Genomic DNA, 18,194 nt, shown 5'->3' with positions numbered 1-18,194 from the left:
GAAGCAATGGTAAAGCCAGGGTTCTTGTGTGACCGCATCTTTGTCAACAGGGAAGCTGTGCAGCTGAGGCTTCAGAAAACAAGCAACATACGTCAAGGTCAATTAACTTGGTCAACAGAGGCCACAAGAGCACAAGATAATTGATAGGAGGTCAGTTGACAACAATAACTTTTCAGTTATCTTAATCATGTTAATTTTATTGATTTGCTCTTCTAGGGGTTCCTTTAAAAGAGATTGGTTTATGAGGCATAGTTCATTTCTTAAAAGTCTTAACAGTCTAACATATAATTTTAAAACACGTTAGTGCTTTTGAAAGTGGATACACTGACAGCTCTTGAGAAAGAAATTTCTCAATGTTTCACAGAACAGGTACAAAAATAATAGAAGTAAGAGGATCTTCTGCATGACCATCAACTGTTGCTACCAAAAATGTTACTTGTGAGACCCAAATTTTTAATGATATTTTTCCCACTGAAAAGTCTCACTGTCCTATCACTGCTAATGTAATCAGTTTCAGTAACAAATGCAGAGGGTTATGGTGCTATAAATGCTGGAATAACATATTAAAAATTATTAAATAAGTTAGAGATTTACAAAATCAATTAGAGCTCATTAAGTTCATCTGGCTTTACTTAGAGAAGTGTATGAAGCAATCTGGAATGCATAAATAGGAATATTATTTGTAGTACACAGGAAATCATCATGTTAATCTTCATTCAGCATTGGTGAGGGGGCAGTTGAGTATTGCATTTTGGGAACTGCACTTCAGGGACCAGTTTTGGGAATGTCATTTGAAAGCAGTACAGGTTCCAGTGAGACTGATCTGGAGTCTGTGAAGAAAGGCTGAGACTGACATTGTTTAGTCCAAAAAAAGAGAGTTGGTAAGAATTATTAACTCTATAAAGGGTGCATTTATCTAAAAAAAAAACCAAACCACTAGAGTCTATTCTTTGGCCTGGAGATATTATCTGGCCTTTAAACTCTTTTACAGCCTTTATGACAACATAGTTGCATCTGAGCTGGTAACAAGTCTCAAACTGTGTTTGGGAAGTGATTGGGGCAATGCCCAAACTCTGTGACGGCCTGTTCTAGGAATGTGATGTTGTAGATAATCCATGTCCACCCTTTGGGCCTGTGTTCTGGCTCTGTTTATTTTACCAGTATAGATATAGGCAATTTGCACAGAAGAAGAGTACATTTTTCTCCATATTAGTTGTGGTTAGAACAAATAAACTGCAACAGAGGAATGTTGTTTGACATGGGAAAAACTAAAGGTAGGAGAGTGAAGTACTGAAGAGATAGGCTGTGATAATCCTCAGTGTCCTATTACTGGCTATTTTTAAAAGTGTGGTTAGGCAACCCTCATACATGAGCAGTTTTGATATAAGTGATCCTACTTTGGAGTATAGACCTAATAGTAAGGCATTTCTGAATGTCTATTCTGATTGCATTTTTTCCACCTTCTGCATTTTAGCATCAGTCTTATTAATAATATCACACTGTGTTTCATGAATTAGGCACATTCAAGTTCTTCACAGTCTTATGCAGGTATTGTCTTTTTCCTAAAAGAGCTAGAGGTTACTTCAGACTCTAGGAATCATGTTGCCCTCTGTCAATAAGTGGTCACTGTGGTTTTTGTGATGTAAATACTTCTTGGGCGAAAAGATGGAGAGGCCTAGAAACACTGACAATTTCAGTTTCTACTTAGACAGAGATAATTCTAAATGAGTGCATGCATGTAAGGATGTGCACAGTGTTATAAGGAAGACCTTGGTTTCCTCAGCATAACCACGTGTTTCCATGGTAGGATGGGAAGGACTGCTGAGAAGAGAACTCCATTTCACAAAGAAAGGAGGAATAACTTCAGCATAGATTCGCTATTCTGATCAGATACGTGCAAAAATATCCTGTCAGGCTGGTGACATGTGTGTCCAAATAAACATGACCTCAGTGGCCTAGACAAAAATACTGAAAAAATGAAAACTGTATGATTCTTTAAAAAAATGTCACTGGAGGAAGAAGAAGAAAGTGAATCAATTGATGTTCAGCCTAGGTGTCTCAATGCTGATGTAAACTGTATCAAAAATAATAGAAAGAGCTGGAAAACTTAGTGCAAGATCAAAATGACGACTTAATTGACATAAGAGAAACTTGGTAGGGTACAGTCGTGTGAATATGTGACTGGAATACTGATACCAAAGAGTATAGCTTGTTCAGGAACAACAGGAGGGAAAAAGGTGAAGGAGATTATGCCACGTATCTCACTCAGTGGTTCAGAATACAGCAGGAAACACATATTGAAAGTCTGAATGATAAAACAGAGGAAAAGAATATAGGCATTGTTGGGGGATCTGCTGCAGATCCAGGCAGATCAAGTGGATAAGTCTTTTTGTTAACAATTAGCAGGATTGTCTGAAGCACAGAACTTGGCCACAATGGGAGATTTTAATCATAGAGCTCTTGGAAAAACTGCTGAGCTGGACTCAGACACCTTGGTTCATTCATTCATCAGAATAAGTTCAGAGTACATCTGGGAATCCCTCAAATTTATGAGCCTGCCTTTTTGAGCAGCCCTGCTTGACTAAGTAATTTATTTGACTTCCTTTTATAGCTCTAGCTCAGCACTGGAGGCACTTTAATATTTGTCTTTAGGTATTCTCCCTTCTCAGCATAGGTGGCACACCAAGACGTGCTATCTCCTACTACAGGATGGCATTCCTCTTCTCAAATCTTCAACTCTTCCATTGTGGTCATTGGAAAGGAAATTGGATATTAGAGAGAATGCTTAATTTGCCTTACCGAAAGCACAGTCCTTGTACCCAGACATACTCCCCAAAACCTAAAAAAGAAAATATGTTCATCCAAATGCCAGTAAAAATTGCGTTTGCACATGACAGAATGGAAAGCCCTATGTATAGAGAGCCAAAAAGATGCGTCCTTCCTAAAGTACCTTCCACTTTGTTCCCTCCTCTTTATTTCTGCCCTGGCCATCATTAGGAAGGGCTCCAGCTTGGAACCACATATTGCTCTTCATATTGCTGTCAATGACGTCTGAAGCAATGCAGTAGTTTCAGAATGTGGGAATAAGGAGTGGGAAAAGATGCATCTGTTGTAAGCTGCTGCCACTGCTGAATGAGTTCATGTCTGACTCTTCCTTTCCTTATCCCTCAGCTCCTCACGAAATTGCTCTGAAATGCAAGGTTGTAGACGTTACAGTAATTCCCAAATATATTGCTACTTTTCCTTAGGGCATGAAGACGTAAGTCTGCGGATGCTGAAGACTGTGATGAAACTTGTACTTTGCTAAGTCTGTTGCAGCTTTCTTCATCAGGAGACAAAGGTGAAGAACTAGCGCAGAGGCACAGTCTTCTGCAGTCATGAAGAGAAAGGAAGGAGAGAGTGGATAACCGCAGTCAAAAAAGCATAGTGTCAAGGAGGTGAATGCTCGTCTCACCCCAGGATGACAGATACACTACTCCTGAAGGTGAGTTTATATGTTGCACTGAATATATTGCTGTTGGGAAACTTTGTAAGGCAGATTTCTCCAGGCTGAATCATGTGAAATAGCTGAATCGTGACTAGATGTGGGTGTTCTCTCCCTGTTTATTTACAAATTAATGCCCTCAGTTAGCTTTTTAATCTTGTTACAGGGGCAGTGAATGGCTGGAAACACCCCTGTCTGTGGAACAGACTCCGTTATAGTTCTTTTCCTCACCTGGGATCTGTGCAATGTTTTCAGTGTATCACAGACAGCCTGCATGAACTGTCAGAAGATGCTGTTGGCTGGTGATTAGCTGAGATTCAGGGTTGTCTGCAATGACCCAAGGCCAGGATGCAGAGGGCAGTATGACTCAGATAAGTATGAAGATAGGTAAGGGCACGGTGTTGTCCAGAGCAACCTTATCCCAAAAGAGCGACACAGATTGCTTATATGACTGTAGACCTCATTTATCTGAGCCAAAAAGCTGGTGTGTTGATGTATGGTTTAGACTTCTGGGCTTGACTTTATCTGACAAAGTGTTGTGATAAGAAGATGACACTGCTGAAAGACCTGAGAAAGGTGTCTGCAACAAGAGGACACCCTCCAGCTCCCGCAAACTTGTCCATGCATTATTCTGTCTGGCTTTCTAGCCTTAACCTACCTATCTATTGTCAGACACCTTTCCCAACACAATCTAGAAATTCAACTCTTTCTAGCAAGTAACTTCCCTCTAACTGTCCCCTGAGCCCAATCAGTTTCCAATTTCTCTTGCATTCAACACCTGCTGTAATCTGAAATGCTGAGTTGGGGGCGGGGAAAGTCTTTCTGTATATTACTTTGTTTCTTGTAGCTTTCTCTCTCCCTGGACAGTACAAAGCCAGGTTCTTCTCTTACAGCTTTTGCTGCAACTCAAATACAGCTCAGGAGCCTCAGTTTGGAAGTGGCTGTGAACAACAGTTGTGATCTGAGCCCAGGTGTAATATTGGGTTCCTGGGAAATTTGGGCTGGCCTTAGACATTTTCCTGGCAAGGGAGAACACAAGGGCATTTGGGCAGAGGGTCAGCACTGTAGATGTGTGAACAGCCTCCTGTTTCACAGGGCAGAAAGGGAAACCTAGATGTACAGAGCTTTAGGTAACCATGCATAGGTACCCTCAAAATTTAGGCAGGTCGTGTACTGAAGGAAGAAGGCAATTTACATGGTAGGAGAGGAAATGAGTGGCACAAAAGTCTCTAAGTAACAATAGCTTAATGAGGTATGACTATCTATATATTACTGGTAATAATTTTTCAATCAAGGCCAGGGAGAGAACACCTAGATAGAAGGCTACTTGTGTGGTTTATACATATTTAATATGTCACATTACTGCTCTATAAAATTTATATTAGCCTTTCTATAAGAAAGGAGTAAAGTTCCAGAACTTTAACTCGGTTTGGTTTAACCTAAGAACATTTGGAATTGCATAATGTTATTAGATTTTTAGAAAACCTCTGTACTTGCTTCTTATTCATAGATTTTAGTGATGGGAAGGATCCCTAATAATAATGATATTTTTCTATAATAAGAAATATTTTTTAATCTATGGATTAGGTAGTTCATAAACAGCATTGGATAAGCTCAAAAAGCATCATAGAGGATGATGAAAGCATCAGCAAGTGAGTTTCAAATGCTCATTAACTTGGGGCACTGATCTAGAATATAGTGTGGACCTTGATTTTCAGCAAACATGACTCCTGAACTAAATAAAAAATAACCGCATACATGAATATTATGAACTAATTTAGGGTCCAGTCATAGTCCCATTTTCGTTTTACAGTGTTCACATGAGTTTCAAAGGGTGCCAGTGGGACTGAGAGTGCAAAGGACCACAGCATGGCTTGCTCTAAGAGTCAGATTTCCTGGCCAGTAGTGCAAAGAACAGTGGAAAATCCCTCAAAGTCAGAGCAGAGCCATATTGGCAGAAGTGTAGTTTATGCTGCTGCTGCAAATGTTGTAGATAGGCACAAAGGACTTCACTATCTGGACCAAAGAAGCTGACATGCAGTTCCCAGGCATGGAAAAAGAAGGGTGAGAACACATCATTGTGAATGACTCATATTTGTTTTAGTGATCAGACCATATGCAAAAACATTTGTTTGCTTCCTAGTATGACATTTGATTTCAAATCCAGGAGAATTCAGAATAGAAAGGTGAAGAGTTTAGTGTTTTCCTTTACCTGACAGATGACAAACTTTCTTTTGCTTTGGCCAGTGCTCAATACTTTTGTCTTCACTCTGATCACTCATAGGCGGGTGGCTCAACTTCCCTCTAAAATCCAAACATGTTCAAAGAAAATTTTCAGTCTTAAAAGCAGCAAGGTCAGCAAATCCAAAATGTTATCTTTTTAATACTGTTGCTGATACCTCTCCAAATTCACCCAGCCCTAATTTGAGCAAGCCAATTTTTCGTTCATCTGCTTCTTTCGGCCAGTGCATTTTTTATGGGGCTCCTGGTGTTTAAGACAGCTGAAAAAAGAAGAGATAAACCAAAAGCAATGTCTTTCTATGCCACAAAGGAAGTTGAAACAAAAGAAAAACAAAGCAGATGCAATTCTGAACTGAAGGCTTAAAAGCAGTGTCAGAAATATTAGTATACCAACCAGTGAGACTATAAAAGTGAAAAAGTATTGCAAGAAAAAAAACCCCACACCCGTTTTGTTCAATTGAGTATCTTATATTCTGTAGCCAATGAGTAAGGAGGGATAGGAAAAATAATTATATCATCTTTTTCAATTCAAAATATCTTTTTTAATATTCAGAAATTTGTACTGCATCAGTGTTTCACACAGAAAAACACATAGGTAAATGTTTTACTGAAAAATATTGAGGAAAACATTATATGATTCCTAGATTTTCATTTCAACATACATAAACAAGGAGCTTCATTCTTGCTTTCTCTCTGTTTTTTTTCCTGACTTCTATGAAATTTTAGGTGCAGAAGGATTTGATTGTTGCTTAAGAAAATCTTTCAGCAAAAGTTGGAATTAGATTGTAGACTTGATTTTGTAGAATAAAGCACATTTCAATGTGTTTTAACAATTTTATCTCTTAGGCATTTTGCTCTGTTTTTCAGAATTTGAAGGTTTTTTTCTTATTTACATTTTATTTTCCATGAAATAGGCATTGCTTGAAATGAAACCCAGGCAAATATTTTTGGAAGAATATTATTTAATCTATGAAAGGGAATTTTAGCTTTTCCATGAAGCTAATAATGTTTTACTTTCTTATCCTGTTGAACTGACATGTGGTAGTATGAGCCAGCAGATATAGGCCTTTTAGATTAAAAGTACATTGAGATATGCAAATGAAAATTAGTAAAAATCATTTGGTTTTGCTCATCAGCTAGTACTTGCACACAAATGACGTATAGCTGTCAGTAGTATAGCTGTCCACCTATTTTCTTCCTCCTCGCTTCTCGCTCCACAGCGTACATCATCCCTGCATTTTGGGATTCCCATAGAGTCTGCAAACATTAAATGGGCTCTCTTTGTACTTTTTTCATTATATGCTTTGTCTTTAATATACAGAACTGATCAAAAATAATTCCTCCATTTTATGTGCTTATTGGGAAAAGCGAAAGAAGAGTAAGCATACAGTGTAAAGCACCATTGCCACGGCCAGTGCCCCTCCCCAGCACTGTGACTATACAGACTAAGTAGAAATCCTAACTCACTGAAGTCTTCAAGAATTTTGTTGTTTTGTTTTGTTGCTTGAAATTAGCCGGTGTAGTGGTAAAAGTAGTCTAGTCAGATGAAGGAGAAAAACACTGCAAAACCAAGAAAAAGGGACGAATTCTCTTACAAACATGCAAGAGTCATAAATTCTCAGCAGATCTAAGATCTCAATGTTAATCTCTTCCAGACTGCAATTGTTGAGTTTCAATTTTTCCCCTTTTTTTTTTTTTTTTACCTATCTTGTTTAAATCATCTCAGTGCTATGCTGTCTGAAATGAAAGCCAAAACATAACTTCTTTCCACAGAAGATGAAGGGCATTATTTGGGTCATAAAATTCCATTTCCTCAGCATCTTACACAAAAACATCACTAATTATTCTAGCATCACATACATGTAAAGCAATCTGCAAAATTAAAGCATATGTAGTAATGTGCAAACAGTAGCATTCATGCAGTAATAGACTGGTTGCTTTAAAAGAACAATATTGACTTACAGTGGTTTTCTATGCAATTTGAACCTTTAAAGGAATTATAATAATACACTTTTCAAATAAGAAAATTGATACTGGTCTGAATTCATTCAAATGCTAAAGATGTGAATGCTAGGTAAGGTAGGTAAAAGTCATGAAACCAGTGGAAATGTATTGAAGATACATAATGGACAAAACCTTTCTTTGAATTCAATGGGAGTTCACCGTTCACTTTACTGGATTATACCTGCTATACTTCATGATGATATTCTTATGGGGAATATATTCAGTGTTGACAGTGTAGAGATACTTCAATCATGCTAATCTTCACATTTTCTTCACATAGATTCAGAATCTTGATAAACAGGCAAAATAGTTATGTAAGACAGAAAATATGTGTATGCGCTTATGAAGGCAGATCCGCTAAGGACATATACAGGTTGCTTTGATGTTGTGCCAAGCATCTGCAATTTTGTAAATTACAGAATACAGTCACATTTTGAGACAACTTGCCTTGGCAACATTGACAGAGGACAAACCATTGATTTTCTGTCAGCTGCCTTCCTCTTTTTTCAGTCCTCTAATTCCAAGCGTCTCTGATCCACATCTTCACAGACCTTAACAAAGACCATAGCTTCCCTCTGGCTTTGTAGGCAATAGATGAAGTTGAGTGATGGAAGTCGTTATTCCCTTAGCTCCTCAGCCTACCCATCACCTGGGGGCTGCCTCCTTTACACTGATGTGCTTTTTGGGGCTGCTTCATGTACACTTCAGTTGCTTTTGATGTGACAACAGTGACCTCCAGGAGAAGCATCTCCTCCAGCAATCTGACTTCATCTATTTGATGCTTCAATACATTATGTTGATTTAAAACCCAGGATATATAAGAACCTAGGTTACTGGAAATTATGGGGGACTATATATAATATTGCATATAAAAATACTACTTTAACGTGTCAACAGTCTTTCGTAGGCACAGATTAGCTCACTTAATGCTTAGATTTCATTTATGTTTAATGCCACCTAATTTATACATATATTTCAGACTTGCAAACACATGTAAATGATGATTTGAAAAGTAGGTTCCTTTCCTATAAAATGCTATAAAACTTAAGATCCATATTTTCCATGTTTTTCATGTAGAAGTGTTATCAGTGGATAATTCTGGTGGGATATTGGAAAAGTAAACTCCAATAATTTAAAGGCAGTATATAGCATTAGATATAAGAAATAACAAGTATACTTTCCTCAAGACTATATACAGTGCTTTACGCATTCAGTATGAACTTCTGATGACACAAATGTGGTCCCAAATAGGACAGAATAACAACTACAACAGTGACACGCTGATCTAACAATATGAATATTTCTGTTAACTAACATCAGAGGCATTTTTTAGCACAGCAATAATCGTAAAGTTGTTGTGGCATCCAGCCACTGAACTACATTAAAGATAGGACATAGCTACCAAGGGCCCCTAGATTTTGGAGTAAAGGACTCTCTTTTAGAGTGATTTTAGGCTGAATTTTAGTGGCATCAACAGCACTTCAATTAATGCACCCTGTTACTGCATCTGACCCACACTCCTCCTGGACACACACTTTTGTTTTATGAGCAGAACCCTTTTCCTGTGACTTCAGCAGATCCAGCCCACCAAACAGATGCCTGGTGTGCCTCCTTTGCACTCTTTAACACATGCAATCCCCTTCCCGGATGCTTACAATGCTGAGGTACGTACAGTGTAGCTCTCTTTGATTTTCCGTCTGTCATGGTCCTTCTGTCTGAATTTCATTTTCAGAGTCATTAGGTTTACTAAAGACATGGAAATACATTTTTCTGACTATTATCCAGGAGTAACTATTGGGAATCACATTCAAGCCAACCTGGGGGATTGAAGCTGTCTCCTGAAGGTCAATAAATACATATTAAAATAGTAGTTAAATAAAGACTATTAAAAGTAATTTCTTTTCTATGCAATCATCAGGTATGGCTACGTATCCTCTGCTGCTACAGTTTGGTTCACGTCGGAAACTCCAGGTTATGGTGTAGCAAAGAGAAAACACAGGATCACAATGCTAGGAATTGCAGCTGTCATGCTTAAAAAACCCCAGCAACTCACACTGAAGTGCCATTGCCCTTTATCTAAGATATTTTTCTAAGTGATGTTTTTCTGTGATGACTAAGATCACACAGTACTGCAAAACAAACTAACCTCTAATAAGGGCAAGCCTGACATAAATGGAAACTACTGAAGAACAAAAATAAGCAGGAAAGAGAAAAATTTTTGCCAACAACAAGCATTAAGGAGAAGAGACACATTTTTATATGGTCCTAAATCTTTCCAGTGTGCTTAACTTTAAATCCTAAAGGCAAACGTCTCACCCATGAGATACATAAACAGGCTAAACATGACCCAGATTAAGGGCAAAAGCAAGCACATGGCTTGCACTGACACGTAGAAGGAGATGAGCTCAATGATGCTCAGAGATTAACTCAGCTACATAAACAGTACCAGGAGAGATTTGATAGCTGATGCCCTGCTAAAACAGCACAGCATCACAAGCCACTCTCACACACTGACACATTCATTTCTCTGATCAGGATTGCAAAATACACTTTGGTCTAACCAAACTGGCTGATCTCTTAACATGACAGGTGATTTTTACTTCTGAAGTCCCAATTTAGACTTCACTATCTACACACAAAATCCTCTCTGGACCACAGCTCTGTATACTCACAGACACACAAACACATATATCCATGTATTTCTTGTTCAAAATGTCAGCATCTACCATTATAAAATCCAAGTGATCTTTACATGTTCCAAAGAGAGGAAAATATGTTAGGCATGGATGAAAGTACCTGTTTCTTTTTGCATTGGTTAGTCATCCTGTGGAAACATTGTTTTGTGAAAGTCTCCTTGTTTAGTTTTCGGTCAGCTACACCATTCCGTTCTCGGAATTTCAAGGTCAGAGGAGGGCAGGATAATTTCTTACAAAGTTAGCACATGTTGAAAGAGAATTAGTTCAAAATTAAACTTCCTTTAAAAACATTTCACACTGACTGAAGGAGCAGTTCTTCAAAACAAGATACTGTTACACCTTGTATGACAAGGTCTCTTTAGCTGCACCTTCTCTTTTCACTGCTCTCTTGCTTAGACTAATTTGTAATTACCAGATAAACATTGATAGAAGCAAGTAGAAATTACAATTATTATTTGAACTAGTATTAAGGAACAGAGCTAAATGAAACACTGACATTAGAGAAGACAGCTGAAGATTGGGTTGGTATAAAAAAATAGGAATTCTGACCAGGGCCTTATGTTTTAGTCACAATGTGAAGCAAAGCCAGACAGTTTGTGTTTATTATTTGTTGGGACTCAAAAGTTATGAGAAAGATTTTCCACTGTGACCGGGTGCAGACGCACTAGAAATCTCCTGAGAAAGCATCTTCTGCCCAAACATGAAAAACCCAAGAGACTTGCCTCACTGAACTTGGATACAGCATTATAAATAATGAGCATGTGTCCAAGAAACAATGCTGCATGTCATTCATCTCTAGCCCCCCTAAAGAAATATAGGAGCAAAAGAACCTCTCCAATGTTTGCCACCATCCCTGTTTCAGAAGTTGTGCTCATGTATTGTGCTTGAATGTTTTAGTTTCATTGCATACAACGAATCTCTTATATAGGTGCTGTTCTGGGAAAATTAAAGTGTCTTTGCTTATTGTAGTAAATGGACGAAGGAGAGGATGAACAAGAACAATCAGTAGGCAGAGGAGAAGAAATCTGGCTCATGTGGTGGATTCGGCCTAGGACTTTAATTTGTCTGTTATCTGACTGCAGGAAGATCTCACCTTGTTAGTCCATCATGCCGGTCTTCTCCTACTCCTACCAATGCTTTGTTCTTTTTATTGAGACACTATGGTGCTTTCCCAGGCTTCTCAAGCATTGTAGAAGAACAGGTGGGACACCTTTCAAACCCTCTGGGGCCTGCGGATTACATTTGCCTGTACCACTTTGTAATTGCCTTTCCACCTTCCCTCCTCCATAGGGAATAGATTTGGGTGGAAAGGAATTCTAGGACAAACAGCAAAGTACAGTGGGAAGAAATAGACAGCCAGGTCTCCCTGGTTTCTGTATAGACCTGAAATTAGAGCTGTCCTCTTCTATCTGAAAGACAAATATCTCCCGGAGGTCTCTCAAGAACCAGAGGTAAGGTTTTCAAATCATCAATATGCCAAGCATGGTGCTTCTTGTCTCCTTCTCCAACAGAGACATAATGTTTTCTGTTTCTCCCCAACTCCCAGTCTCAAGAAAAGAGGAATTAACAAGTTCCCACAGTTTGGAAAGGGAATGCTGTGGTGTGTGCAAGGCCATGGCAGCACAGACCAATTCAGACTGCCCACACTGGTTTTGCCCATGTTTTGTGCCATTGCTGAACGAGCCAGCTGAGACACGGGAATCACAGATATACTCACAGGTAGACAAGACCTATATGCAACACCCAAAGTGGGACCTTATGACTTACTGTGGTAAGTCATAGAGCCACTTAGAACTTTGGACAGCACCATATAGCTTCTTATGGAGCGAGTGTCTGTTTTTCTGAATGATGGCACTAGCCATGGCTTGGCAGGAGCTGCCGTCTTCTAGAGAGGCAGGATTCAGCTGGGGAATCAGTGGCTCCTTTGGAGTTCTGGCAGATAAGACATCCACATTGCTGTAGACAACTGCTTTCCAGAAAGAATCGTTGAATCTAGCAATAACTACACTCAGTGTGTACTAATAATGGCAAAAGGCTGGAACAGAGTTTAATTTTTTTGTTTATGAAGTACTAAAATGCTGAAAAATAGTTTTAAAACAAAAAATATGTGCCATTAGCACTATCAACAACATGAAACTCTTTACTGTCTCAAAAAGAAGGTCACATATTTTACTTGTGTTTGCTCAGCACCTATCACTGTAAAATCCTGGTCCACGACTCACAGAACAACAGCAACAAGCAGACATTTCTTCTTGAGCTTCCCTACGGCATTCTCTTATTGCACTATGAACTTTGTGAGATGAGGAGGTTTTCTTCAACATTTATTAATTAGAAAGAATTTCAAAGTGTAATAGGCATGCATATTCAACACTTTATTAATTCTTTTTCCATTGAATGTTTTACTGAGTATACCTATTAAGTAAAGCAAAGGTGCTCATGCAATTAAGTGGCTGCAAAGCGCAGAGAAATTCTTTAAGCATTGGCTCAATGAAAGTGTGAACTACTTTGATGGTAAGGCACACTTCACTTTGGCTGATGTGCTCAGTTCAGCTGAGTCACTTCCATTAGGTGAACCACACGTTTATTCAGGACCACTGGAGAAAGCTACTGATTTATTAGGAGGTGTGTAAAAACATTACTAGGGAAGAGAGGAAGTGTTTAAGCTTTTGCTAGTATAACACATGCTTTATAAAATCTGAAACTTACTGAAATGACTATTGGTCTGGAAAAAATAGAGCAGGATGATGATAATTACCAAAGACGCTCATTATAGTAATCAAGAGTGGTCGAGGTCATGCAAATGAACATCAGAGAACAGGATATGAGCCTCTCTGACTTCTCTGGAGAGAGGACAGGGAAAGAAATGGCAGAAAAATGTTAGAGGGGAGTGCAAAGGAAGGAAACTTGACAGAGAGTGAAAAGAAGGCAACTCCATATCATTTATGTCAAAATTGCCTTAAATAAGAGCAGCCAGGAAGGTATTTCAGACTTTTTCCATTTCAATGATATTTATACAATTTATGCAAGATTCTTTACAAACTTCATACAATAATTTGGTTTTAGAAAAAACACAAATCATTGAATTGTATAATTGTTTAGGCTGAAAAGGACCTTTAAGATTATCGAGTCCAACCATTAGCCTACCACTGGCAAGTCCACCACTAAACTGTGTCCCTAAGCACCACATCTACACATCTTTTAAATATCTCTAGGGATGGTGTTCTGGTTTCGGCTGGGATAGAGTTAATTTTCTTCCTAGTAGCTGGTATAGTGCTGTGGTTTGGATCTAGCATGAGAATAATGTTGCTAATATGCTGATGTTTTAGTTGTTGCTATGTAGTCAAGGACTTTTCAGCTTCTCATGTTGTGCCAGGTGCACAAGAAGTTCAGAAGAGGGCACAGCCAAGACAGCTGACCCAAACTAGCCAAAGGGGTGTTCAGTACTGTGTCATGTTCAGTATATGTTTTGAGGTAATAAGAAGGAAGGGGAGGACGTTCATAGTTACAGCATTTGTTTTCCCAAGTCACTGTTAAGTGTGGTGGAGCCCTGCTTGCCTAGACATGGCTGAACACCTGCCTCCCGACAGGAAGTAGTAAATGAATTCCTTTTTTTGCTTTGCTCATGTGTGTGGCTTTTACTTCACCTATTAAACTGTCTTTACCTCAACCCACAAGTTTTCTCACTTCTACTCTTCTGATTCTTTCCCCCATCCCACTGGGGGAGATGAGCGAGCAGCTGTGTGGTGCTTAGCTGCTGGCTGGGGTCAAACCACAACAGATGTTGACTCAACCACTTCCCTGATCAGCCTGTTCTAATGACTGACAAACCTTTCTGTGAATAAATTTTTCCTGATATCCAGTTTGAACCTCTCTCTTGTCCTCTTTTCCTATTGCTTGTTACTTGGGAGAAGAGACCAACACCCTCCATGCTACAACCTTCTTTCAGGTAGTTGTAGGCAGTGATAAGGTCTCCCCTCAGCCTCCTTTTCTCCAGGCTAAACAGCCTCAGTTCCTTCAGCTGCTCCTCATCAGACTTGTGCTCCAGGTCCCTTACCAGCTTCATTGCACTTCTTTGGACACACTCCAGCACCTCAATGCCTTTCTTGTAGGGAAGGGCCCAAGACTGAAAACAGTATTCAAGGTGCAGCCTCACCAGTGCTGAGTACAGTGGCATAATCACTTCTCTAGTCCTGCTGGGCACATAATTTCTGACACAAGCCAGGATGCTGTAGGACTTCTTGGCCACCTGGGCACACACATAGGACTTAGTCATGAACAAGATGACAGAATGGGAAATGGATGGGAACAAAATAAACTGAATAGGTCTGATTTTGTCACTACAAATCCCTTTGCACACTATATCTCAGTCCTTCCAGGAACTTTGCATCTGTCTGGCTATAAATGAACCTGCTCAGCAGTTAGAGGAATCTTTCTTGACATGCTCCAACAAAACCTTACTCAGTTCTCCCCCTAGGCTCAAAGGGAATCCTTTTCCTTTCTGACTCTTCCAAACAGGCCTGAAGATCTCCCTCCTTCTGTAGCTCCTCAGCAGTTTCTGAGCAGCGGAGCACAGCAGAAGTTCAATACAGAGCTGAGCCAAACGCGTCAAGGTTCTCCTCAACTCACCCGCTGCTACATCCAGCTGGAAATTTCCAGAGAGGCTGAGGGATGCCTCTGCCTAGAAACTTCTATCAGGATTAGATACCTATTTTGATACATCCTGAAAACAGTGTTCATTATATTAATATATAACAATGATTTGCTGCTGGCATATGTTTTAAAGAAACTTCCTTGAAGTTTTCTTCATGCAATTCTATTTCCTTCCCTGAACTGTAAGACCAAAATCAGAGGTGCGAGGGCAACATCATGATTTACCAGGCAATTTCTCAAACATGAAGTCACAAGCACGATTTTTACTTTGCTTATTCAATTCAGTTCTTCAATTCAGTGTCACAAAAAGAAGGAGTTGTGGTTTTTTTATTTTAGTTTAGTTTTCCAGTTAGGTTTTTGTTAGATGACATTTCTTCAGGTTGAATTGTACACTGTAATTGGGGCTTAAACAACGGTTATTTCCTTTAATGTTACTCTGTAAAGACTTGATTGATTGATCCTGTCTTCCTCTTAGTTAAGTGACAAGTGGAGGAGATCAGTGACATCCTTTATAAAGAGCCACAGGCTGTTATGCTAACCACAGTTTAGATGTAAAGCTAAAGCTATTGGAATTACAGGCAGAACTTAGACCAAGAGTGTGCGTAGGAGTTACCATAATGTCCTAATAATCCCTCAATGCAAGAACATGTTTTAGGGAACTACTGCCTCAGAAATAAAGTATGCATGCAGATAGAAATGGCTATATTCTTACTGTCTTCAGTGGGAGCACTAAGATCTCAAATAGAGGTATGTTCGTGTTGGTTTTCTTGTCGTAACGCTGATTCCTTTTACCTGTTAACACCCAGCAAATAATTTGTAGATTATCATTCTGCATACTAGTGCTTAGTACACTGCTTAACATGTGCTCCTTTTTCCTTGTAACTCATCAACAGATCGTTCTTGGAGAAAAGCTTGTGAAAAAAAACAGTGTATGAATTCAGGTCTGAATATTGTTCAGTTCTGAATCAGCTGAGGAGAGCTACTATGGTGCAATTGATCAGTTATGTGTATTTACAATATTGAATATTTCACGTGAATTCTGCGTTACCTATCCATAAATACACATTAAAACGATGAAAAAACATCTACAGAAATCCATGTTCCAGCACTCTTTTTTGATTGATTCTCAATGTATACTATTCCCCTTAAACACCAAAAGTCGTTTGTTAGTATTATTTTCCACAACAGGAAGCATCTGATCTGCTGTAATTAGACAAGGCAGAAATACATGTCGTCACTTAGCAAGCTGAACAGCAATTGACTTTCATGATCATCTGCCAATCTTTGGGCGTTAACAGGAAGGCAACATCATTTCATTTGATGTAATCTCTGTATAGTAAATGGGACACTTGTGCAAATTTGATGGGCTTCATTAAAGCTTGCGGAGCAAGAGAAAAAGAAAAGATGGTGCAGTGTAATGGAGTGTAGCCTTGGGACATTGTATTCTGTGATAGTAGAGAGTTGCCAGGGGAAACTGCAAGATACAGATTCCAAACATGTTTTGTAAGGGAAGAAACACAGATAGTGGAATGGCGTCCTTTCTGTCTCCCTTTTCTATGTCTGACTGCAGTACATGCACAGAACTCATGTTGAGTGTTCATCTTATGCCTTCTGTACTGTTATGTCTTGAGAGACTGTTCAGTTTTAAGTCAAGTGTTGATGAATGTTTAGCAGAATTTTCTTAGTACCAAGGTAGTGCATGGTTTGCCTGACAGCAGCTTGATTTTCAAATGCAATGCACCCAACTTCATGGGTGCCATGACTCACACTCAGCAGCCTCTAGACAGGGCAAGAAGAGGAGTACAGTCAACAAATCTTCCTTCCTTTTTTTTTTTTTTAAACAAAAAAACAAACAAACAAACTCACCACTATCTGATTAGGTCAGCTGTTTTTCTCCAAGAAATGCAATCAAATTTCTGATCTGGACTTGCTAACAAATATAGAACCTAACCTCCATTTTTTACCATGTACTACACTAAAGGTAGAGTTTTCAAGCCAACTAGAAACAGATCTGTTTTCCCTGTGCTTTGTACCCAAATCAAGTACCTTTCTGAACAAAAGTACATATCATACGTCAGGAATGCAACTAAAAGCTCTAAGTAGATTGATCAACAAACTCAGATAATAACCACGGCTCTTCTTTCTGTCCTTTATGGCATATCTGACTAGACCTAATAATTGCACATGTTCAAAACAAACTCCTCCCTTGCACAGGTGAGCAAACCAGAGAGAACAGGGTGATTTTCCCGTGCCTGGTGTAAACCCTATATTTGGGTCAGCCAACATGGAAGTTAGTGATATTATCTGAGCATGAAACCTGCTTTCTGTGAGTATCTTGAGTAGTCATTTTCAAGAAAGCAGCAATGAAGCAGGAAGCCCATAGCTGAGAATTTAAATCACATTTTTTTCAAATGAGGCAGCAGAAAACTTGCTGCCTTTGCATATAACACTATTTCTGAACACAATACCATACATATCATACACTGGGCAGGGCACACTGGCATTGCCTAAGTGCTGGCCAATAGTTAGTACATATAACTAAGCCAAAAACTCAGTTAAGCCTCTGGAAAAAGAAAAAGAAACAAACAAAAAAAGGAAAATCCCACCCACTCTCCTCCAGGCAAAGTGAACAAATCCTTCCATTTATATCTAATGTGCTGCCTGCCCTAACATACACCAATCACCCCTGGATTGCCAAAACCAAGTCTAGAGTTTTTTATAAAGTGTTTTTAATCTAGAGTTGCATTTGTGAATATCCCCACATCACCAGAGGAATCCTTCCTTATAATCAGGAACTCTGAACATAGCTTGTAGAATACAGCTGCAAACCTTGTGATTTTATCCTGTCTCTGAGGAAAATCACGAGCGAAGACTTTTCCCTTTCTTTATTTCACTGTATAAACCATCTAGTCAGCCTGCAATTCATCAGGTTATGGCACCTGATGATGAGACATGCTCTTATGCAGAAATTAAATTTAACAAATGCTGAACTGAGCTGATCATTACAGTGAGAAATAATTAATTCATTTTCATTAAGTCAGCAAAGGTCCTAGTGAAAAACAACTAAGATTTTAAAGAGATAAGAATGGATTCTTAAAGTCAAAAGTACCAGTTTCAAC

This window comes from Caloenas nicobarica, chromosome 3 (genome assembly GCF_036013445.1).
Source record: "Caloenas nicobarica isolate bCalNic1 chromosome 3, bCalNic1.hap1, whole genome shotgun sequence".
In the NCBI taxonomy this organism is placed as follows: domain Eukaryota; kingdom Metazoa; phylum Chordata; class Aves; order Columbiformes; family Columbidae; genus Caloenas; species Caloenas nicobarica.
Note: the sequence above shows the minus strand (reverse complement) of the source record.